The 24676-nt window shown below is 43.6% G+C and overlaps 1 long non-coding RNA gene across 1 annotated transcript in view; it reads left to right on the top strand.

Annotated features, from left to right (window-relative positions):
- LOC144580080 (uncharacterized) overlaps window positions 1-24676 on the top strand; it is a 33286-nt gene that overhangs the window by 389 nt on the left and 8221 nt on the right. The window lies entirely within an intron of this gene.

Here is a 24676-nt window from a genome sequence, read left to right as displayed (position 1 = left end):
AGAAGTTTGAGGGCAACATAGAGACCCCCGTCTCTACCAAAAAAAATTAAATATTAACCAGCTGGGCCGGGCACGGTGGCTCACGCCTGTAATCCCAGCGCTTTGGGAGGCCGAGGTGGGCAGATAACCTGAGGTCAGGAGTTCGAGACGAGCCTGGCCAACATGGTGAAACCCCGTCTCTACTGAAAATACAAAAGTTAGCTGGGTGTGGTGGCAGGCGCCTATAGTCCCAGCTACTCGGGAGGCTGAGGCGGGAGAATCGCTTGAACCCGAGAGGCAGTGAGCCGAGACTGCGCCACTGCACTCCAGCCTGGGCGACAATAGCGAAACTGGAAAAAAAAAAAAAAAAAAAAAAAGCCAAGTGTGGTGGCACATGCCTGTGGTCCCAGGTACTTGGGAGCCTGAGGTGGGAGGATCCCCTGAGCCCGGGTTCCAAGCCACAGTGAGCCATAATCGCGCCGCTGCACTCCGGCCTGGGCAACAGAGCTACACCCTGTCTCAAAATTCTGAAGGAGCAATGTAAATGCCATTAATGACAAATATTGATAAACACAGAACACTACAGAATAAGAAGAGCAAAGGCCACAGGAAAAAGTGTCAGTAAGCAAAATGCCTTCTGTAAGACGAAGCAGCCCCTCAGAGGCACTCACAGGTCTGTCAGCTGAGGGATCTTGCACAAAGGTTCATTATTTTTATTAAACTTCCATGCACCTCCAGTAGAGACTTTCACAAAGTAATTGGCAATTTGGACATCTCAGGATTGTTTCTCTTCTAAGGCCTGCTTTCTCAATGTTTTTTCCTCGCCAGCACACTAGCACAATATTAGGGAGTGTGGTTTTCAGGTTTAGAGTAGATATGAAGTATTTGGATCAAATTTTCTGACCCTCTATGCCTGTTAGTTAACTTTTTCAGTGCTACTGAGATGTGTAGATCTTGATCCTCAGATGGAAACAGCAGTGCCCAAACTCAGAATGCCTGAGGCCACACTCACATATTATTTCTTATTATTGTCCATTGGAAACAGAATTGAAACGTATCAGGAGTTGGTGACAGCACTGTAGATTTCCAAGATCACTGAATAGTCATTTGGCACAGAAACTATACATCTCAAATTTTATGGGACAATTTCTATTTAAAATATTCTGTCCCCAACCAATGCATTTTGACTTGTCACATCATAATTCCTGATGTTTGTTTTGGAAATGTGGTCATGATGTCTGTTGAATTCATAGATTTTAAGACTGACAAACCTCTGGTCAGGCACAGGACTCACACCTGTAATCTCAACACTTTGGGAGACCGAGGCAGGAGGATCACTTGAGGCCAGGAGTTCAAGACCAGCCTGGGCAACATACTGAGACCGTGTCTCTACAAAATATTTTAAAAATTAACCGAGCATAGTGGCACAAGCCTGTAGCCCTGACTACTCAAGAGACTGAGGTGGAGGATTACTTGAGCCCAGGAGTTCAAGATTGCAGTGAGCTACCACTGCACCCGCCTGGGCAACAGAGTGAGACCCCTCCTCCCCAAAGAACAGATCTCCTCCAAAATATCTAGCTGTTAAATATTTAGCTGTTCCTCTTGCCCGTCTGTGCTTTTTTTATTATTATGTTTTAACTTTCAAGTTCAGGGGTACATGTGAAGATTTGTTACATAGGTAAACTTGTGTCATGGGGTTTTGTTGTACAGATTATTTCATCACCCAGGTATTAAGCCTAGTACCCATTAGTTATTTTTTCCTGATCGTCTCCTTCCACCCTTATTATTAGATTATTAACATAATATTTTTCATTAACAAAATCCAACATGTAGAAAGAGCTTTATAGTTTACAGAGCCCTTTCACATTTAATTTCTCACGGGATTCTCATAATAACCCTATAAAAGAAAAGGAAACTAACACAGATTGAGCTAGGAGATAGTATGTGGCACTTTGGTAAATATCTCAGTGGCAATCACGTAAGATAGGTTTTATCTGGCTGGGCGCGGTGGCTCAAGCCTGTAATCCCAGCACTTTGGGAGGCCGAGGCAGGTGGATCACGAGGTCAAAAGATCAAGACCATCCTGGTCAACATGGTGAAAACCCGTCTCTACTAAAAATGAAAAAAAAATTAGCTGGGCACGGTGGCGCATGCCTGTAATCCCAGCTACTCAGGAGGCTGAGGCAGGAGAATTGCCTGAACCCAGGAGGCGGAAGTTGCGGTGAGCCGAGGTCGCTCCATTGCACTCCAGCTTGGGTAACAAGCGAAACTCCGCCTCAAAAAAAACAAACAAACAAACAAACAAACAAAAAAAGATAGGTTTTATCATTCCCATGGTACAGATGAGGAAACTGGTAGAAAGATCATAGAGCTTCCCTATAGAGGAGATAAGGCTGGAATCTAGCTCTGTGCAAATCCAAAGTAAATTTCCTCTTACTCTACCAGATCCAGATGTTGACCCCATGAAGGTTGTTATCAAAATTCACTCTTATTTAGTGGATATCTCTGAGAAAACCCAGAGATCTGGTTCTAGGGAGAAGATTTGAAGGACCTGTAAATTCCGTAGGATGTTTATCAGCACTACCCAGTAAGCAGCCCTGAAACCACAGAGGATGCTTGCCAGTTTACAAATTCAGGGTGAAATTCAAACTGACAAAGATGCCACAAGGAGCAGAAGGAATGCCAAAAGAGAAGCACCCCTTAGATGGGTGTGTGTTGGAGGGCAGACGTGGGGATAGAACGAGATAGAAAAGGAATGGAATCACTGCTAATGGGGTAGAAGATCCAAGGAGAAACTGCCTACCTCACAACTTGCTTAAAGCCGAGCTTGGGTGCCACTAAAGCCCCCTCCATTTCCACATTTCCTTCCCCAGACAACCAGAGAAGGAAAAGAAAAGCAACTGGATCCCCTTTCCCAATCTCCAAGCCTCCCAAAAAAGGAAGTCCTTGGGAATTCGTGCTAGGATTACCAGCTCTTTGTCCTCTAGAACTATTAATACATTAAACACACACGCACACACCACATTTATTTTTATTTCCTGAACAATAGTATGTCTACTACTCATAACTACTTCATCAGGGAGCCAGAAAACCATCCACACAAAAAGAAAGGAAATAATTATTCAAAATCCTGTCCCTGCCCATTTTAATAGGGCCTTTCACTTAATGATAGTTTATAGATTGAATTTTAAGCCTGAGTGTCCTCACATTCTTCATATACAGAATATAATTTTCTCACTGAAGACCTAACAGGTTTCCTAATCTAGGCAGCCTGACACTAGGATTAGGTCCGTAATAAATATTTGTTGAGTGAACACACAAACAGTAATTCAAGTTAGGTTTTACAAACCTGAACTTTGAAATCACTGCCCTGATGAGGATGTTCTCTCTAATGCTAGTTAGGCATCTCTGCTTGAATAATCTAGTCTTCTTCATTTTTAACAGCTTTTTAGGCTATAATACTCATATTTTCAAAAATAGGTTTAATTTATAAACCTCAGGTAATATGAAACAGAGTATGTGAAAGTGTTCTAAAAATTAGAAAGCACTACACAATTGCCATTATATTAACAATGTGTATAGTTTGCAGTGCCTTCCTGTTTTTCTCAAATGAAATTCAGGGTCATTGACTTTGGAATTTGTTCTTGGAGTTGATAATCAGCTAAAGACGAAACGCTACTGACCTTACAGAAAAACTTAAAATCTGTCTGTTACGTAAGACAGTAGCATTATATAGAAATTATTCCAACTCTTTAAAATGTGTAAGATATAAAAATGTATAAGATATAAAAATGAGAGATTCAGATTTCTTTTTTAAAAAAAAAGGATGTGATTTTTGCTTTTTAGGATAGGGTCTCACTCTGACGCTAAGGCTGGAGTGCAGTGGTGTGATCACTGCTCACTGCAGCCTCAAGCTCCAGGGCTCAATCAGTTCTCCCATTTCACCCTCCTGAGTAGCTGGAAATATAGGCATGCACCCACATGCCTAATTTTTCTTATTTTTTGTAGAGACAGGGTCTCACCATGTAGCCCAGGCTGGTCTCGAACTTCTGAACTTAAGCAGTCTTCCTGCTTCCTGATGAGGATGTTCCCTCTGATGCTAGTTAGGGAACATCAACAATCTCCCAAATTGTTGAGATTACAAGTGTGAGCCATCGCTTATATATACTGTTAAGTATATCAGTGGTTGTGTCAGTGTTTTTTCTGGGCATTCACCTGAAGTCCCACCTACTTAGGAATCTGGGGTGAGAGGATCTGAGGGGGAAGGATCGCTTGAGCCCAGGAGTTTAAGACCAGACTGGGCAACACAGTGAGACCCCATTTCTTTAAAAAAAAAAAAAAAAAAAAACTTTAAAAACTCAAACAAAGAGACCAGGTGCAGTGGCTCACACCTGTAATCTCAGCACTTTGGGAGGCCCAGGCAGGTAGATCACCTGAGGTCAGGAGTTCAAGACCAGCCTGGCCAACATGGTGAAACCCCATCTCTACTAAAAATACAAAAATTAGCCAGTTGGGGTGGTGCACACCTGTAATCCCAGTTACTTGAGAGGCTGATGCAGGAGAATCACTTGAACCCGGGAGGCAGAGGTTGCAGTGAACTCAGATCAAGCCACTGTGCTACAGCCTGGGTGACAGAGTAAGACCCTGTCTCCAAGAAAGAAAAAGGAAAAGCACTAAGAAAAAAAAATTAGGATGCTTTCTCCTGTTAATCTGTTTTATGTTATTTTGATTCTCCAGCCCAATCAGGAGTCTAAGAGAACAGAGGTGGAGTTTTGCCACCCTTACAAGCTGAATTTGCCCATATGGCTTGTTTTCTTAGGGCAGAATCCTAGAAGTGGAATTGCTAGTGTAACCAGGGGAGCATACATAGCTCCCAGTTCCAAAAAGGTTCTTAGCTTTGCTAACCCCGAAGTATGGGGAAAGAGGCCCTGGAGGCACCATGAGTTTGCCATTCAAATAAATATCGTGGACTCAAAGAGTTTTGCAGAAAAATGATTTATTAGACAGAGAGAGAGAGAGAGAGAGAAAGAAAGACAGCTCCCACACTGTCATGGGAGGGGACCTAGAGAAGGAATCCCTATAGATAAGTGGCTGGAGTTTTAACTTTTGAGTTATTCTCACCCCATTTATGTTCTCGTCCCATGAGAGAAGTTCTTTAAAACTGCCTGTGGAGTGATTGAACTTTGAGTCTGATACCGGATTGGCTACTTGGTCCACAGTCCTGAATTACAGAGCCCCCTCCTCCCAGATCTTTCAGCGGGCTTTTGGGACAAAGGAGCTTCACCTAGATTTCCCTACCTTGCCTGCCCACGAGAAACACAGATAAAGAACTTTGCGTTTGCAACCTCTCTGGTTCCTGGATGAAGGCGTGGAGCGGAGAAACTCCTGCCTTTGAAATCATGCCCCTCGTCGACCCAGAAAGAGAAATCCCTCAGTCCTCCCTCTGAACAGGAAAGTCCAACTGTTGTTGGGACACAGGTGTCGATTGCTCTTTAACTACTTCCTGATGATTTGGGGCATAGAAGGGGCCATGCAGTTGAGGTTTCCTCCAGAAGGGAGTCTTCCAGGGGTGCAGGTTGATCCAGAGGTCCATGATAGTACTCACGAGCCAAGTACTTTCAGGGTTTCATTTGCAGGACCATTTGTAGTCTCATGGCCTCAATTCTAGAAGAAATGAATTTGACAAGAAGGTGAAAGATGAGAGACCCAAAGGCCAGCAATAATAGAATGGCTATAAACTGGCCTTGAAGAGGGTAGAGCCAGGACAGCCAGTTCTTAAAAGAAGCTCTGCAATCCTGTTTTTTGAAGGTCTTTAGCCCTGTATTCGATTGATCCCTGAGTTCTTTAACTTTGTTTAAGACAATACCTAATTGGTTTACAAAGTAGAACTCCTGACCTCAGGTGATCTACCTCTCTTACCTAAGAGAGACAGGTTCCACCTCTCTCTGCTATTAGCAGATCCAAGGCCCTGAAGAGCGACGGCAGCTAAAGAGTTAAGCTGCCTCTGCAGAGAGAATTAGCAACCTTTTCCATGTTATCATTTAACTCCTGAGATAGCTTATAGTAAAACTGAGTAGAGGTAGTAATTCCTCCAATGCCAGTACCAAGTCCTCCTATTATTCCGGCCCCACTATGAAAGGAATAATTGGGGTTTGAGTATGGTGTGGCCTTGGCAAGAGAAGACTATGCACCTGAGAATTGGTGTAAATCATTGTGGGGGGCACTAGGAAGGAGAGGAGGCATATTTCCCCAGGGGTATTGTTCAGGCAGCAGTAAGCTGAGGTGCCACAAAGAATAAGCCTGGTGCTAGGCAGCTGAGGTCTGGGGATCAGGCAACCCAGTTTTGGCATAGGGAAGCATTGGCATTGTTAGTAGAGAGTTTACACAAGTGAAGTTTGAGGTAGATGGAATTTGTAGATTGGTGACCAAGGGACCTGTAAGCCCCATATGATTTGAGGGAGTAATAATATCAGAGGGAGAGGAGGAGAGCTATTAGGCCAATCCATAGGGGCGACCACTTAGTCCGGTCGCAAATAGTAAAGTTAACAGTGATAGTCCTGTTAATGCCAGGATGTAAGTTAGACTCAGTACTTTCCTGGGGATTTCATCAGAAGAGCAAATGTAGATCCTCTAACAGCTCGCAGGTGTGTGAAGGGTCTCCTGGAACTTCAGGCTGTGGAGTGGAGGGCCTATGATTTCCTTCAGGAGGTGTCCAAGGCTTCAGCTGAGTGTGATAGATCCACAAGTTAATTCCCACCACCTTAACTGCCGTTGGGGTAGACAGAATAACTGAAAATGGTCCTTCCCAAGATGGACCTAGAGAGGGAGAGTGTGAGGGGAGAGACTTAACAAGCACTGAGTCTCCAGGGCAGAACAACTCTTCCCCTTTTTCCTTGGGTGACCTTCAGGTAAAGTCCTAAGAGCTTGTAGGAACTTAGCCAAGGAGGTTATATCTTTTATTAGATCTGCGTTTTCCTTGTCTGATACAAGATCATTAGTAAGAAAGGGTTATCCATAAAGCATCTCATAGGGGCTGAGTCCTATTTCTGAAGAGAGTTTCGAGCCCTTAAGAGTGTTGTTGGTAATAGAGAAGGCCATGGGAGGTGGGTTTCCTGTGCCAGTTTCTTTAAGAGTCTCTTAAGAATTTCGTTCATCTTTTCCACTTTCCCTGAGGACTGAGTCCTCCAAGCACAGTGGAGATGATACTGTATTCCTAATGCTTTGGAAATTCCTTGGGTTACTGCAGTTTTGAAGGTAGGGCCATTGCCGCTTTGAAGACAGGGAGTCTGAATCTAGGGATTATTTCATTGATCAGGACTTTTATTACCTCTTGGGCTTTTTCTGTTCTACAGGGGAAAGCCTCAACCCAGCTTGTGTAGGTATCTACACATACTAACAGATTGATATACCTGACACTTAGGCATATGAGTAAAGTCCATTTGCCAGTCCTCACCTGGGTAATAACCAGTTTGCTGTTCCCCAGGAGGAGCTTTGTGGTGTGCCAAAGGATTATTTTTCTGGCATATTTCACATCCTTTGACTATTTGTTGGACAGCTTTGCCTTTTTCTGTAAATATAGATTTGGCCATTTGATATGTATTCTATATACCCATATGGAAGGTTTGATGTAGGGTTTTAAGTACTTTCCACTGGCTGGTAGCAAGTAGGAGTGCTTTTCCCTCCTCAGTAGCTAGCCATTCTGAAAGACGAAGATTATGTCCCTGGGAGACTGCCCACTCTACCTCTTAAGATGAGTATTGAGGTCTAGTTCCCTGGAGAGGGTTTTCCCATATTAAAGGCCCTTCTATAAATTCTTGTCTAGCTGCCCTTTTTGCCTCTAGGTCAGCTGGGCCCTCTTCTTCCTTCTCATTTCCTTTCTGGTGACCTCAGCAGTGTAAGACTCCTACCTCTTTGGGTTCTCAGACAGCTTGTGATAAGTCTAAAATGTCCTTATGGTATCTTTTTTTTGAGACGGAGTTTCGCTCTTGTTACCCAGGCTGAAGAGCAATGGCGCGATCTCGGCTCACCGCAACCTCTGCCTCCTGGGTTCAGGCAATTCTCCTGCCTCAGCCTCCTGAGTAGCTGGGATTACAGGCACACACCACTATGCCCAGCTAATTTTTTATATTTTTAGTAGAGACAGGGTTTCACCATGTTGACCAGGATGGTCTTGATCTCTTGACCTCGTGATCCACCCGCCTCAGCCTCCCAAAGTGCTGGTATTACAGGCTTGAGCTACCGCACCTGGCGCCCTTATGATATCTTATAGGAGTTCCTGCTGAGGTTAGGAACTCTCTTTCCTTCCATATGGCAGCATGGGCATGCAGAACCAAGGAAGCATATTTGGAATCGGTGTATATGTTTATTCTCTTCCCTTTTCCTAGTTTTAGAGCTCGAGTGAGGGCTACTAATTCTGTTGGCTGGGCACTAGTTCCAGGAGGAAGGGAATAACTTTCAAGCACTGTTTGATCACTGACTACTGCATATCCTGCCTTCCGAACTCCATTTTCCATGAATAAACTTCCGTCAGTGTATAGGTTAAGGTTGGGATTGGCTAGAGGAGTTTCTAAGAGATCCTCTTGAGCTGCATAGTTCTGGGCTATAACCTGCTGACAGTCATATTCTTTGTTTTCCCCTTCCTCAGGAAGAAAAGTAGCTGGATTGAGGACTGTACATTTGCATAGCTGAAGTATAGGTCCTTCGAGCATTAAGGCCTGATATTTGAGTAAGCGATTGTCGGACAGCCGTAAGCCTCCTTTAGAGGCCAGAATTCCAGCTACATCATGTGAAGTCCATACAGTTAGATCTTTCCCTTGCACTGTTTTAACAGCTTCTGAGACCAGTATAACCACCACGGCTACGACCCACAAGCAGTGTGGCCAGGCTTTTGCTACTGCATCAATTTCCTTACTTAGGTATGCCACCGGTTGTGGCATGGTCCCCTAAGCCTGGGTGAGAACCCCCAGTGCCACACCTGACTTCTCTGTAACATATAGGGAGAAGTCATTCCCTGTAGGAAGGCTTAGAGCTGGAGTTTGCAGTAATGCCTGCTTTAGGGTCTGAAAGGCTGCCTCAGCTATAGGCTCCCATTATATTAGATGAGTGTTAGCTTTTTGAGTTTCCTTAATCAGAGTATATAGGGGTTTGGCTATTTCACCATATCTGGGAATCCACAGTCATAAGAAACCAGTTATTCCTAAGAATCCCCACAACTGTTTTAAGGTCTTTGAATTGGGGAAGGCCAATACAGGTTGGAGACATTCTCCATCAAGAGCCTGAGTGCCCTTAGACAAGACAAGCCCTAGGTATTTTACCTGTTGCCTCCAAAGTTGGGCTTTCGATTTGGAAACCTTATATCCACAGGTGGCTAGAAACTTTAGGAGGTCTTGGGTGGCCTGCTGACACTGGGTTTCTGAATTAGCAGTTAAAAGTAAGTCATCCAGATATTGAAGAACGAGGTACCTGGATGTGAAAAATGACTAAGGTGCTGAGCTAGAGCATGTCCAAACAGGTGGGAGCTATCTCAAAAGCCCTGGGGTAACACTGTCCAGGTAAGCTGAGAATTCTGGTCTAAAGGGTCTTCAAAGGTGAACAGAAACTGGGAGTCAGGGTGTAATGGAACCCAGAAAAAGGCATCCTTAAGGTCCAGGACTGTAAACCATTGTGCCTCTCCTGGTATTTGAGAGAGCAAGGTGTATGGGTTGGGTATGGCTGGGTATAAAGGGATCACAGCTTCATTAATAAGCCTGAGATCTTGCACTAGCCTCCATTGTCCATTAGGTTTTTGTACTAAAATTGGAGTATTACAAGGGCTGTTACAGGATCTCACTAGACCCTGAGCTTTTAAGTTCCTTCCAGTATCCTGTAGCCCCTTTTTTGGCTTCTGGTCTTAGCGGGTACTGTCATTGGTAAGGAAAAGAGGTGAGATCCTTTAGCCTTATTCGAATGGGGCATGCATTCTTTGCCCGCCCAAATTGTCCCTCCATTACCCAAACATCGGGATTAATTCCTTCTTTCATAATGGGCAGCAGAGAGGGATTTCCTCCTTGATGATGTTCATATAGATAATGGCTCCTGCTCTGGCTAGCAGGTCCCACCCTAGTAAGGGAGTGGGACTTTCCGGCATGATGAGGAAGGCATGGGAGAAGACTATATCTCCCCAGCTACAGCTTAGGGGCTGAGAGAAATATCAGGAGACTGTTTGTTCTAGGACTCCTCGGACAGTTACAGACTTGGAGGACAACCATCCAGGACAGGAAAGCAAAACTAAGAAGGCTGCGCCAGTGTCCAGAAGAAGATTGACCTCCTGGCCTTCTGTAGTTAGCTTTACCTGGGGCTTGGTGAGGGTGATGGCTTGTGCTGGCGCTTGCCCCAGGCACCCTCAGTCCTACTGTTGGGTCATCTGTTTAGCCACCTCAGGTCCTGGGAACCTTTGTCCCCTGAGACAGTGTGCCTTCCAGTAATCCCCTTGGCACAGTGGGCAAGGATGAGGAGGTGGTCCGTTCCTCTGGGGTCAATCTTTCTTAAAGTGTCCTGGTAGGCCACAGTGGTAACAAGCTCTGCCAGACTGGCGGCTAACCCAAGCCTTTCCCTCTTCCGAGCCCCTTGGATCTGCTTGCCTGAAGGCCATGACTAGGGCTGCCGGCTTTCTTTTGTCCCTCCTGTCCCTTTCAGCCTGTTCCTCCTGGTTTCTATTACAGAACACCAGGGTTGCTAGATTTAGTAATTATTCTAGACTCTGTTCTGGCCCCAGGGCCAGCTTCTGGAACTTCCTCCTGATGCCTGCCGCTGATTGCATAATAAATTTGTCTTTTAGTATTAGCTGACCCTTGATGGAGTCTGGTGACAGGGGAGTATACTTTCTTAAGGCCTCTCGTAACTGATCAAGGAAGGCTGTTGGGTTTTCTTTCTTTCCCTGAGTTATGGTGGATAACATTGCATAGTTCATGGGCTTTTTCCTAGTTTGCCTTAATCCCTCAAGTACGCAGGTTAATAGGTGCCTATGGCCCCAGTCCCCGTGTTCTGAGTCAGGATTCCAGCAATGGTCCATGGTAGGGACTGCTTGTCTACCTGTAGGGAATTTATCCTTCTCCTCTGACATTATTTGGTCATGTACTTGACTAAGGTACCAGGTATCCCCAAACTGTTGAGCCACTGCTAGAGCAGCCTCTCTCTCATTGCTGGTTAGGATCTGACTAAGCAGTAACATGATATCTTTCCAATCCAATTCAAAGGACTGACCCAGGCCCTGCAAAACATCTGTGTGCTTGTCTGGGTCATATGAAAATTTTCCTAAGTCTGCCTTGATTTGCCTTAAGTCAGAAAGTGAAAAAGTAGTCTGCACTTTGCTTGGGCCAAATTCTCCTCCAACTGCCTATAGGGGGCAGAGTTGGAGCATCCTAGTAGCCTGGGGTGCCTTGGCCACTTTGGCCTTCCCTGACTCCTCTTGAATTATAGGAGCTGAGGAGACCTGGTCAGCATCAGTGGAGGGAGGAGCCACAGGGATTCCTAAATATGGGGGTAGTCCTGAGGAGGATCCAGTAGGGCATAGGAAACAAGCCTTACATAGCTGAAGATTATCCCTTAGAGAAAAGAAAACTTGCACATAGGGGACCTCAATCCATTTACCTTCCCTCCTACAGAAAAGGTCGAATTGTGGAAGGGTGTTATAATTTATATTTCCCTTAGGAGGCCAGGTTTCTCCACTCTGCAGAAGATATCATGGCCACACTGTTTGGCAGAAAAAAATGAGCTGCTGCTTCTTTAAAAATCGTGGGTCAAATTGGTCGCAGTTATCCAGGATACACTTTAAGGGTGATTTTGCCTTGGGAAGAGTAGCATCTATCTGAAATTGAACATAGGGATGCCCACATCCCTGGTTATTCCTTGTAACTGCTAGCCCTGGGCTGTCCCCCAGTTATAGCACCTTGCAGTTTCCTTGCACCCTAGATGTGTGATCATCTTCTGGGTCCCCCCGTGTGCTGGGGTTAATCATGCTTATTGGCATCATGGGCACACCCTCACCATCTAATTTCCTTATGGCCACCTTAAGGACATGGGGACTGCCAGGCTTAGTGGCCCTACCGGCATGTCTTTGAAGAACTAGGCCAGTGATGCTTGGGCGATGGGTGCCAATATTCCCTAGCAAGAGTTCAATTAACATAGACCTGACCATAAAACTGCCCTAGGAGGATAAACTCCTTGAGAGGGGCCTCTAAGCACAACAATCTTAAAGAAGGTAATGGCTGGCCACATGGCCGAGGCCGGAACTATGCCCTGGGGACCTGGGCCCCCTCACCCCACTTTCCATTCTAGGAATATGCCCTAGGGTTGTGGGGCCTGTAATGAACTATTGGAGCCTCAGACCAGGTCTGGCTATGGTTTTCTAGATGGAGAAGTTCTGCCGTATGGAGAGCCAATCCTAGGCAAGACAAATTGTATGTTACTAGATTCTGGCACCACTCAGTTGGATTGGGAAATTGCAGGTGACAAAAAACACAATGTCCTATAGCCTCCAGTACCCACTGATAGACTCTGGCTCTGTTAGGACTAAGGGAACTGGCCCTGTGTATTTATACTGAAGGAGGTCCTCATAGGCATAAGCACAATCACCACTCTGAAGTCTGACGTTCTTCTGGCTGGCTTGCCAAAAGATGTAACCTGGGGAGAGTACTCAGCCCCCAGTTCCGAAGAGGTTCTTAGCCTCGCCAACCACAAAGAATGGGGAAAGGGGCCCTGGAGGCACAGTGAATTTGCCATTCAAATAAATATCATGGACCCAGAGTTTTGCAGATAAGTGATTTAGAGAGAGAAAGACAGCTCCCACTCTGTCGTTGGAGGAGACCCATAGAAACAATCTCTGGCTGGGTGTGGTGGCTGACACCTGTAATCCCAGCACTTTGGGAGGCCAAGGTGGGCAGATCACTTGGGGTCAGGAGTTCAAGACCAGCCTGGCTAACGTGGTGAAACCCCATCTTTAAAAAAAAACACACCTGATGGGCCAGGCGCGGTGGCTCAAGCCTGTAATCCCAGAACTTTGGGAGGCCAAGGCGGGTGGATCACGAGGTCAAGAGATCGAGATCATCTTGGTCAACATGGTGAAACCCCGTCTCTACTAAAAAAATACAAAAAATTAGCTGGGCATGGTGGCATGTGCCTGTAATCCCAGCTACTCAGGAGGCTGAGGCAGGAGAATTGCCTGAACCCAGGAGGCGGAGGTTGCGGTGAGCCAAGATGGCGCCATTGCACTCCAGCCTGGGTAACAAGAGCGAAACTTCGTCTCAAAAAAAAGAAAAAGAAACAATCCCTATAGGTAAGGAGCAGCTGGAGTTTTAATTTTTGAGTTATTCCCTCCCCATTTATATTCTCATCCAATGAGAGGAGTTCTTTCAAACTTCCAGTGGAGTGATTGATCTTTGAGTCTGATAGTGGATTGGCTACTTGGTCCACAGCCCTGAGTTACAAAGCGCCCTCCTCTCAGGGCTTTCAACCGGCTTTTTGGAAAAAAGGAGCTTCACCTGGCTTTCCCAACCTAGCCTGCAGCAGGAAACCTAGAAAAGAACTTTACAATTGAAACCCCTCTGGTTCCTGGATGGAGGTGTGGAGCCAGGAAACTCCTGCCTTTGAAACTACACCCCTCATGGACCCAGGAGGAGACCTCACTAGGTCTAAAAGATATAATTGTTTTTAAACTTTCTTATACCAATTTGCAAGCAGCCCTAAAAAAAAAAAAAAAAAAAGAAAGAAAGAAAAAATGGCCAGGCATGGTGGCTCATGCCTTTAATCCCCTCACATTGGGAGGGTGAGGTGGGCAGATCGCTTGAGGTCGGGAGTTCGAGACCAGTCTGGTGAAACCCCATCTCTACTAAAAATACAAAAAGTTGGCCTGGTGCAGTGGCTCATGCCTGTAATCCCAGCACTTTGGGAGACCAAGGCGGGTGGATCACGAGGTCAGGAGTTTGAGACCAGCCTGGCCAATATGGTGAAACCCCGTCTCTACTAAAAATAACAAAAATTAGCTGAGTGTGGTGGCATGCATCTATAGTCTCAGCTACTCAGGAGGCTGAGACAGAAGAATTGCTTGAACCCGGCAGGTGGAGGTTGTAGTAAGCTGATTCTGCCACTGCACTCCAGCATGGGTGACTGAGTGAGACTCCATCTCAAAACAAAAACAAACAATATATATAAAAGTTAGCAAAAAATATAAAAAAATTAGCCGAGCGTGGTGGCAGGTGCCTGTAATTGCAGCTACTTGGAAGGCTGAGACCGGAGAATCGCTTGAACCCAGGAGGCGGAGGTTGCAGTGAGCTGAGGTTGTGCCACTGCACTCCAGCCTGGGTGCAACAGAGTGAGACTCCATCTCAAAAAAAAAACTTCTTGTCCAACAGAGTAGGCAACCTTTTTCTGACTAGAGATATTGAGATGTATAGTTTACAGTTAATAAAATGCACTCATATTAAGGGGACAGTTCAATAAATTTTGATAAAAGTATATAATTACCTAATTCAAGATATGCAGGGAATTTATTTTTTATTATATGACTGTAAATATTAATCACCATTGAGTCAAGTAGTCAATTTCCTTTTTTGCACAATTTTTTATTTCTCCTGTAGTTCACAATTGCTTATAATTTTCATATAAATACTCAACTAAGTCCTTCTGCACCCTCCAACAGCTCTGTAAAACAAAGACAATATATAATTTCTACATGGTCAAACCTATTAGATAATTTATCTGACTTTTTGTTTTGTTTTTCTTGGAGATAACTGTACTGGAGTCTTCCAACCTCCTCATCTACTCTGGATTGCTTGTTCTCTCGACCTGCTTCCCCACCTTTGCCCTGGGATTTGCCTTTGCTGTCATCCTGATCACTCCCTTTGCCTCTGTCCTGCCAATATCCTTTGTTTCCAGCCTTCCATGTCTTCCTCTTTCTTGGTATACTCCCTTATTTTAACAGACACATCTTCTAGTAGTAGCTTCCTGAGAAAGGGCACAAGGAAGGTAAATCATTTGAGACTGCCCAAATGAAAAATATTCATTCTGGGCCAGGCGCTGTGGCTGAGGCCTGTAATCCTAGCACTTTGGGAGGCCGAGGTGGGTAGATCACCTGAGGTCAGGAGTTCAAGACCAGCCTGGCCATCATGGTGAAACCCCATCTTAAAAAATAATAATAATAATAAAAAGAAAAATATTCATTCTGTTACACTATTGATGATCTAGGTGTGCATAGATAAGTATAGTGTTCAAGTTGAAAACAACTTTCTTTTAGAATTTTGAATGTAATTGTAGGAGATTGGTTAGAATGTTGGGAGAAACTATAGGGACAGGAGCAGGCCTTCTGAAAGGTCAGAAGACTCTGCAGAGCTTCCGGGGGAGAATAGCTGAAGGCAGCTGTTCCCTGACCCTGAGGCAGAGGGCGAGGAGTATGTGTAAATGTGTGAAGTGGAAATTATTCTGATCAGGCTTGATTGTTTGAAGTTGTCCAGGAACTGACCTTTGAACATCCAGAGAGATGTTCCCTGAAAGGCAAACAATAAATGTTAATTACCCACAGATTGTGTTTGCTTCAGGCTTTTGGCATTGTGCCTGCACTGAATAAAAAAGCAAGCAGCTCTAGCTTCCTCAGGGCTGTACTCTGGCCACTTGAGCCAGGCAGTCCCCTGGCTGCTCTTACACTGCATACCTGTGTCTGAGTACTGCTTGCTTCTGTCAGTAGGCCACGGTCTGCGGGACAGACCCGTCATGTAATATTCCATTATCTTTCTAGTTTACAGTTGCTATTGAGAAATCTAATGTGTGTATGCAGTTTTTCATCTGTCTTTCCAATATTTTTTGAGAACCCATTCTGCACTGGGCATTGAATTAGATGTTAGGAGTATACAAACCTGAATACACAGGCACATAGTCAGAACTTAATAAGTAGCTGTTGTGTAGCCAGTTTTCCTTCTCTTTCTCTCTCTCTCTCTCTTTTTTACCTTGAGTCCCAGGAAAACACAATAGAGAAATCAAAAGTTTAATGAAAGTGCTTTGGACAATTTCTAACATAAATCACAATTCAGAACTTTTAAAAAATCCCAACCTATCCAATCTCTAAATGCTGCCTACATTTAATCCATTATCAAGTGATAACAATTTTACCTTTAAAATATATCTTGGCCAGGCGCGGTGACTCACGCCTATAATCCCAGCACTCTGGGAGGCCAAGGCGGGTGGATCACGAGGTCAAGAGATCGAGACCATCCTGGTCAATGAGGTGAAACCCCATCTCTACTAAAAGTACAAAAATTAGCTGAGCATGGTGGCACGCACCTGTAGTCCCAGCTACTCGGGAGGCTGAGTCAGGAGAATTGCTTGAACCCAGAAGGCAGAGGTTGCGGTGAGCCGAGATCGTGCCATTGCACTCCAGTCTGGGTAACAACAGCGAAACTCCGTCTCAAAAATAAATAAATAAAATATATCTTGATTCAGCTAAGCTATGAGGATTCAAAGACATACAGAGTGATGAATTGGACTTTGGGAACTCAGGAAAGGTTGGGAGCTGGGTGAGATATAAAAGACTACATATTGGGTACAGTGTACACTGCTCAGGTAATTAATTGCTGCACTAAAATCTTAGAATGCACCACTATAGAATTCATCCATGTAACCAAAAACCACTTGTACCTTAAAAGATATTGAAATTTAAAAAAGGAAAAAGAAAAAAGAAAGACCTTATCTTTTTACCTTAAATAGGAAGAAATCAAAACAGAAATCCACACTTTAGTATAAAGGACAGGACAGAGACTACTCACCATGATTAGTCAGAAAGTAGGTTCTCTTTTTATTTCTGAATTAGGTTTCAGATCAGCTGCGTTATCAATGGCAAAAATAGCAGTGTCTTATACAGAAAATAAATTTATTTCTCTATTATGTAACGGTCAATGCTAAGCAGTCCAGGGATAATTCGGTGGCCCTCAAAGTATTAGGGACTGAGGCACCCTCTGTCTTCTTCTTCTGACATCCTCACGTTAACTTCTCCTTTCCTTGAAAGGCTTCTGATAGAAAATCTTCTGACATAGCAAGACGTGGTGATGACTTTTTATATCAATAATCAACATCCAAAGTGATCCTGATGCAAGCATCCTTGGACCACATTCAAAACAATTAAGCATTGTTTCCCATGTTATGACTCTCATAACACTAATTTTCAAGATGCTCCATATAAAAAGGATTCTGCCGATAAATAAGTTTGGAAAACAGTACTTAACACATCCCCATTTTGGAAACACAATGATTAGCATATTTTAATAGCTTATTGTAGTCTGGCTGTTTTCTTCATGGCTAGAAGGCTTCAGAACAAGAGGCTGGAATATGAGAAGAGTGTGGTCGTCATCTCAGCCTGAGCCACGACTAAGGCATAAACTTCCCAGATACTGTGGATGTGGACGCCTTCCCCTCGTGCCTCTAGGGGTGCTTTCCTCTCATGTCTCACCATCCCCCAGGGAACCTCTAAAATGGGGTGTGGCCAGGATTACTGTAGAAGTACTAGGCAGACAGCCCTCCTTCCTCTGGACATCCCCATAGAGAAGTATGGACCCAGCCTCTCATTTAAGGAAGAATAGCAGAGCCTTCAGCCTCTCAAAACATGAAGGAGGAGATCAGGGGACCCCTGTGTTGTTAGTGCAGAGAACAAACTGTGTTTGGTTTTAGGGGAAGTTTGGGATGTACTCCAAAGTCCTCTACCCTCTCACCTTTATGCCCCTTTTCCTAGATACATTGCAGGATCTCCCCTTAGGAGAAAGAGTTGCTGTTGGGGTTATATATTTTTGCTCAACATATTTGGAAATTAAAGTTTCTGGAGAAAAAAAGAAATAACTGATGCAAAGACCCAAAGGCAGCAAGAAAGAGTGGGATCAAGAGAACAAGTAAAAATGTAAAGATGACTAATACTGTTTTCCTTTCCTTAAAAAAGAGAAAAGGTGAAAATGTGAGTACAGATAAAAGTTTGGAAGTGAAGGAGCCTGGCTGGGAGCTTTCTCTGTGAAGTAAGAAGGAAAATCACCTGCTGAAAATGAGGAGAAAAGAAAAGGCAAGATAAACTTTTGGAACAGCACTTCTGGGAAATAAGAAACTTTGCTGACTAAGAATTAGTAAAGGCCAGGTGCGGTGGCTCACACCTGTAATCCCAGCACTTTGCGAGGCTAAGGCAGGTAGATCACGAAGTCAAGAGATCGACACCATCCTGGCCAACATGGTGAAACCCCGTCTTTACTAAAAATACAAAAATTAGCTGGGTGTGGTGGTGAGTGCCTGTAGTCCCAGCTACTTGGGAGGCTGAGGCAGAAGAATCACTTGCACCTGGGAGGAGGAGACTGCAGTGAGCAGAGAGATCCTGCCACTGCACTCCAGCCTAGTGACAGAGTGAAAATCCATCTAAAAAGAAAAAAAAAAGTAAAAAGGTTATTGAGCAGTACTCAATGCTGAATTGAATATTGAATAGATTTTTTTCCATCCTAACTGCTAAGTTGAGTATTGAATAGATTTCCATCCTCATTCAGTGGTATAGTATGAAAACAAGCAGGTGCTTGGATTCATCTAGGGTTGAGGATTAATGGGGTATTGGGGCAGGTAAAGAGGAACAAAGGACCTGAAGGCCCTTGTGACAGTGTTATTGAATGATAATGTTTTCAATAAAAGAAAAAGAAAAGAAGACAGGCACAATGACTCACGCCTGTCATCCCAGCACTATGGGAGGCCGAGGTAGGTGGATCACCTCAGGTCAGGAGTTTGAGACCAGTATGACCAACATGGTGAAACCCTGTCTCTACTAAATACAAAAAATTAGCCAGATGTGGTGACACATGCCTTAGCTACTTTGGAGGCTGAGGCAGGAGAATCACTTGAACCCAGGAGGCGGAGGTTGCAGTGGGCAGAGATTGTGCCACCTCACTCTAGCCTGGGCAACAAGAGTGAAACTCTGTCTCAAAAAAAATGAAAAAGTAAAAGAGAAGAATGGGGAAAAGTTAAGGTGTGGAAGCATCTAGGATATGTGTGTTCAAAGAGATTTCTCTGCTCAATCTTTCAGAGTTTTAGGTGGTGATTACATTAATTCATGGGAATGAATTTTTGGAGTGCAGCGGAGAAGTCTGCAGTAAAGAATGTCTAGGAATTGCAATGCTAGTTAACAAGATAGATGATGAGCAATAGCTACTTTTAAATCTTGGCTCTGTCCCTTAACAACAAATGATTTTGAACAAGTTGCTAAACCTTCTCAGTGTCTGTTTTCTTATTAAAAAAAAGAGAGAGAGAAAATTATAACTAACTGGTAGGAGCAATGTAAGAAGACAACATATGTAGGCCGGGCATGGTGGCTCCCGCCTGTAATCCCAGCACTTTGGGAGGCTGAGGCAGGTGGATCACTTGAGGTCAGGAATTCTATACCAGTCTGACCAACATGGTGAAATCCTGGCTCTACTACAAATACAAAATTAGCCAGGGGTGGTGGTGGATGCCTGTAATCCCAGCTACCCCAGAGGCTGAGGCAGAAAAAGAGAATTGATTGAACTTGGAAGGCGGAGGTTGCAGTGAGCCCAGATTGTCTCATTGTACTTCAGCCTGGGTGACAGAGCAAAACCCTTAAAAAAAGAAGAAGAAGAAGAAGACAATATTTGTAAAATATCTGGCACAGTGTACTCAATAAGTAGGAGCTGCTTTACTGGACTGGTCAACAATAAGGATGCCATACACACCTGGAATTATGGCAGAAAAGAAAATAGAAAGGAGCTGGGCATGGTGACACAGGCCAGTAATCCCAGCTGCTTAGACGGCTAAGGCAGGAGGATCACTTGAGCCTAGGAGTTCGATGCCAGCCTTGGCAACATAGTGAGACCCTGTCTCAAAAAAATAAACAATTTTTTTAAAAAGAAAAAGGATGTGAAGGAAAAGATTAAGCTCGTGTTTAAGTCCTCAACAAATCTGAGGGTCTGACTTGTAAGTTGCTAAAGGAGAGTAACAAGATTTGAGAGAAGCAAGACTATGTTAAGTCCCTGGTGGTGCCTTCTGGGAGGTACTGTCTCCTCCTCTAGCTTCCATATTCTCATCTGAAGTGGGTATTGAAACTTCTGCTTCCGCCAGGCGCGGGGCTCAAGCCTGTAATCCCAGAACTTTGGGAGGCCGAGGTGGGTGGATCACGAGGTCAAGAGATCGAGACCATCCTGGTCAACATGGTGAAACCCCGTCTCTACTAAAAATACAAAAAATTAGCTGGGCATGGTGGCGTGTGCCTGTAATCCCAGCTACTCAGGAGGCTGAGGCAGGAGAATTGCCTGAGCCCAGGAGGCGGAGGTTGCAGTGAGCTGAGATCGCGCCATTGCACTCCAGCCTGGGTAACAAGAGCGAAACTTCGACTCAAAAAAAAAAAAAAAAAGGAAACTTCTGCTTCCAACCTTGATGAAATAACCAGAACCAGACTTTCCTTCCTGCCTCAAACAACTAGAAAAGTGGACAAAGTATAGGAAACATTGATTTGTAAACGTTGGACAGTAGGTAGTATGGGACGGTCATCTCTGAGAGAAGGGAAACAAAGTAAGCTCTTCAAGTTTCCCAGTTCTTTGCCTAAAAACAGGAAAAAAAAATAGAACCCAGGTGTTTTCCTAAACTAAAAAGTGCTTAGATTACAGGTGGGAGCCACCACAGCCGGCCAAAAAAAGGCTTTTTTGTAAAAAAGGATGAGGCAATGAGTAGCTAAGAGTGCATCAACCCCACCTCTTGGTCTGAAGACAAGAGGAGCAAAGAAACAGCAGCATCTGCTCAAGAGGGTTGTGAATTATCATGGATTATCAGACATATTTATGTAATTACATTGACATTTCCCTCATAAGAAAGAGGTTTTTAGTTCAAGTGGTAGGAGCATTCTATAATAAAATGGAGAATCTAGCAAAGTCTCAGCAAAGAACAGGGCCGCAGAGGACACACTGGAAATTAAACACGGAGCAAAGGTGAGCCAGGACGGAGGAAGGCCTTGGCAGACTGGAGACGTGATAAGAGGAAAGACAGTGGTCCCAGGACAAGAGGGACAAGGGGGTCAAAAGCCATGCCAGAGAGACCCTCCCAGATCTACCTGCCCTCTTTTGCTCCTGTTTTTAAGATTTCTCACCTTGTTAAGGGGGAAACAAAGCTCTTTTATTGTTTTGTTTTGTTTTTGCATGGAAGGAGAGGCTTGAGGAGTGGCACAAGGAGAGCCTAGGAATAAAAAGTGTAATAATACTTGCTGTGCATTTACCAGGTCTGTGTCTTCATGCTCAACCATAGGAAGCCTCCCGTTGGCCCCTTCAGAGCCCACTCTTATTTATTTTTTAATTTTTTGAGACAGGGTTTCACTCTGTCGCCCAGGCTGGAGTGCAGTGGCCATGGTCTCGGCTCACTGCAGCCTCAACCTCCCTGGGCTCAGGTGATCCTCCCACCTCAGCCTCCTAAGTAGCTGGAACTATAGGCCCCAACCACCACACCCAGCTAATTTTTGTATTTTTTTCGTAGAGACAGAGTTTCACCATATTACCTATGTTAGTTTCAAACTCCTGGGCTCAAGCAATCCGCCCACCTCGGCCTCCTAGAGTTCTAGGATTATAGGTGTGAGCTGTAATCCTAGCCCAGGGGACCCATTCTAAAGTTTTCTCAGTGTGTGATCTACTCTACCTGTCTCCCTTCCCCTGAACAGTAGATACAAAACTCATTTCCCTAAGAAGCAGGCAGGGCCAATTTTCGTCAGTAGGTGGCACGCACATATAAGCAGTGAGCTGAGTTGCAGAAAAGAAAAAGCAAACTCATTCAACAACAAAGAAGGAACTTCAAGAATGAGGTAAATTAATATGTGGCTTTTGCCTAAAAACAACAACAACAACAAAAAGAATGAGGTAAACATATTTAAATTGCCTTTTTGAAATCTTGATCACCATCTTGCTTTTTCTGGTGCCCCAGAAGTTGAGGCTGGGTACTTACTTGGTCGTGATAGAAAGAACTATCCCTGAACCAGGTGGCAGCAAAAAGCAAAATATAGAATAAGAGAAGCCAACCAGCCAAAGGAACTAAGGGCCTAATCACCCTTTTGGGCAACCCACTTCTATCTTGAATGGTCTCTCTAAATCATTGTGCATATTCTTTAGTATTTTTATATTATCCAAAAGTCATTTTTTCCCCTTTTCTTTTTTTGAGACAGTTTTGCTCTGTCACCCAGTCACCCAGGCTAGAGTGCAGTGGGGTGATCCTGGCTCACTGCAACCTCCGCCTGCTAGGTTCAAGCAATTCTCTAGCCTCAGCCTCTCGAGTAGCTGGGATTATAGGTGTGCACTACCACACCTGGCTAAACACCATATTGGCCGGTCTCGAACTCTTGACCTCACATAATCTGCCCACCTTGGCCTCCCAAAGTGCTGGGATTACAAGCGTGAGCTACCATGACTGACCCATTTTTCCCTTTTCCCAGACTTATACAGCCCCCCATTTTGTCCCAGTGTTTGTCCCATATGACTAAATCATGACTGGAGGAAGGTCATATTCCCTCACAGTTATTTTGAACACTTACTTTTTGTAATTAGGTATTCATTTAACATTTATTTCTCCCACCAGATTGAAACTCCATGAAGGTGTGATTATGTATATTTTTGGTGACCATGGTATCCCCTGGCATACTGTAGGCACTTAACATTAACCAAAATCCTCCTAGCCTTTGCAAAGGCTTGACTTTTCCTAATCTGTGTTTGTCCTGCTACCAGAGTGATCTTAAAATGTAGATCTAGTTATGCCACTTCCCTGCCTGTAGTCAGTGACTTCTCAGAGATATCAAACCTTTTCACTTATCCTGAATTGGCCTCACTACTTGCCACCTCCCCACGTGTCCCCCATGCTCCATCAACCATCCTAAACTACTGTTTCCTGCCTCTTTACTTTTGTGTATATTATTCATTCTGTCTCAAATGCTTTTCCTTCAGTTTTCTTTCTTTCTTTTTTTTTTTGCTGATTTCAATAAAGCCTTCAGAACTTGGTTTTTGTCACCTTTTTCAGAAACCCTTCCTGGACCTGAGTTAGATGTCTTCTTCTGTGCTCCTGTAACACAGTATTCATCTCTGCTTACCATTCTTTGTTGGTTCATCCAAGAGCCATCCGTTCTATACTCTAAGATCCTTGAAAGCAAGGGTTTTGTTTTGTAAACTTTTGCTGACACAGTACCCAAAGTCCTCACCAAACAGAATCAATAGTTTCCTTCTGTGTACCTACCTCTATAGCAGTATATACATCACAATCATTAATGTGTATTACCCTTGGTCCTAGAGGATCCAGACTATGTGTTATTATTCATCCCTGCACTTACCCTGGTGCTGTTGAGTTGCTCTGACATCACTGGGAAGAATCACAATGGGGCAGTAACATTCGTATCACTAGGATGTTTAAGGATTGCATCATATCAGTTATAGAGATTATGATCCTTGTACCTGTAGTCCTGGCATTTTTTGATTAGACATAAGAGTACTTTGTGTTATTTGAAGTCATCTGTATGTTTTAATTTTTATTATGCATCAATAAGTCCTATCTAGTAAGATAAGCAGAATATTGATTTTATTTATTTTTTATTGGTAGAGAAGATAAGATTTTAAATTAAATGATATACCTTAAATTACCAGTGAACATGGAGCACAGCCAAGACTAGAAGAAAATGAAATGTGTTCATCCAGAAATCTAGGACTTTATCAGCAAGATTTTACTTGATAAAGTTCAAGCTTTCAGACAAATGAAAACAATCTTAACAAAAATAATCTAACTCCAACCTAGAGTCATTATAAATTAATGATTACCGGGGAAAAAAGAAAAATTGTCAAATGGTTGCTTAGTGTATATAGAAAGGATATGAATCCAAATTTTTTGAACACTTCGCTATTCAAGTGTTTTTAGTAATGTTCCCTTCAATTACAAAGGATCTTTATATATATTATTCTCATTTCATCTTTGTAACAATTTTATGAGTATGCAGGCCATTGCAGGACTTATTGTCCTCTTTTGTTAGATGAGGAAAACTGCTGCTCACAGTAGCTACCAGTTGTAAGATTTCTGAGCAGATTCTACTCAACTCACCTTTGTGTCCACAATGCCCCTAGCACAGGGTCTTGCAAACTGGTCGTACTTTAAATGTGCTTGGTGAATAGGTGAACAAATGTATGCAATTTTATCATGATATAAATGTCAGATTCTTGCACTTTCTGGTCTTCTAGAAAGTATATCTAAGGAAAGAAGTCACACTCTTGCCTAATAATGCCTTTCTAGAAAATTAGTTGTTCTTGATTTTTTTTCATTGAGTTATTCATTACTATAATATAGTCAAAATCTTAGATAAATCCACCACATCTAATTTAAAGTGTTCTCTAGTGCTCCACACTTGATTTCACCCAAATTTCCTTATTCTTCAAGTTTCAAAGAGAACTTTATTTTTTTTCCAAAAGGTTGCTGCTTAGTACAACCCATTAGTGAGTGGTAAAATTAGTGTATTACAACCAAATTTTTTGAAGAATGAAATAAACTATCAAAGTGCATATAAGAAGTAAATAGTTTCAATAAAAATGTATTTCTCCCTGTGGAGTTACAGTCAAAAAAGTTTGAAGACCCTGCACTAAAGTATTGCCCCATTTTGCCTAAAACTGTAAAATTTTCTCTAGAATGAAACAATTTGTTA

This window comes from Callithrix jacchus, chromosome 18 (genome assembly GCF_049354715.1).
Source record: "Callithrix jacchus isolate 240 chromosome 18, calJac240_pri, whole genome shotgun sequence".
Classification (NCBI taxonomy): Eukaryota; Metazoa; Chordata; class Mammalia; order Primates; family Cebidae; genus Callithrix; species Callithrix jacchus.
Note: the sequence above shows the minus strand (reverse complement) of the source record. Positions and strands in the feature narration are given on the sequence as shown.